The following is a 665-nucleotide window of genomic DNA, read 5'->3' on the forward strand; positions in this document are numbered from 1 at the left end:
GGGGTAAGAGACGTAGGGAAGGAGTGGGTAGGAGCAGGAAAGAAACGGAAGTGAAATGATACAAGGAAGAAGAGGGGGAGGAGGTTGGGGGGAGAGGAAGGGGCGTGGGGGGGGAGAGGAGGGGCGTGGGGGGGAGAGGAGGGGCGTGGGGGGGAGAGGAGGGGCGTGGGGGGGGAGACGAGGGGCGTGGGGGGGTAGAGGAAGGGCGTTGGGGGAGGAGAGGGGAGGGGGTAGAGGAGGGAGCGAGGGTAAGGGGCAGAGAAGGGAGGGGAACGGGAGAGGTTGGGGGAGGAGAGGGGAAAAAGATGTATAGGAAGGTAGGAAAAGGAAGAAGGAAAGGTGGGATTAAGGAATTTGGAAGGAGAGAATCAAAAATACAGGTGTGAATGGGGAGAAAAGAAAGAGTCAAGAGAGAGGAAAATGGATGATGGAAGGATAGGCAAGAGTAAGAAAGGGGGAGGTAAAGAGAGGAAGAGAAAAATGGATTGTGGATGGGGAGGAAGGGGTAGGGTATGGGGGGTAAAGAGAGGAAGAGGGAAGGAGAGGGAAAGAGGGAAGCGGTCAGCCTGAGGGATAAGACTCAAACAGGACGTCAGCTGTCATCCCACAGAAGCATCCTCGAGGGAAATTACAGACGCCACAATATAATGTGGTGGGAATGGGAG

Source organism: Penaeus monodon, chromosome 15, assembly GCF_015228065.2.
Source record: "Penaeus monodon isolate SGIC_2016 chromosome 15, NSTDA_Pmon_1, whole genome shotgun sequence".
In the NCBI taxonomy this organism is placed as follows: domain Eukaryota; kingdom Metazoa; phylum Arthropoda; class Malacostraca; order Decapoda; family Penaeidae; genus Penaeus; species Penaeus monodon.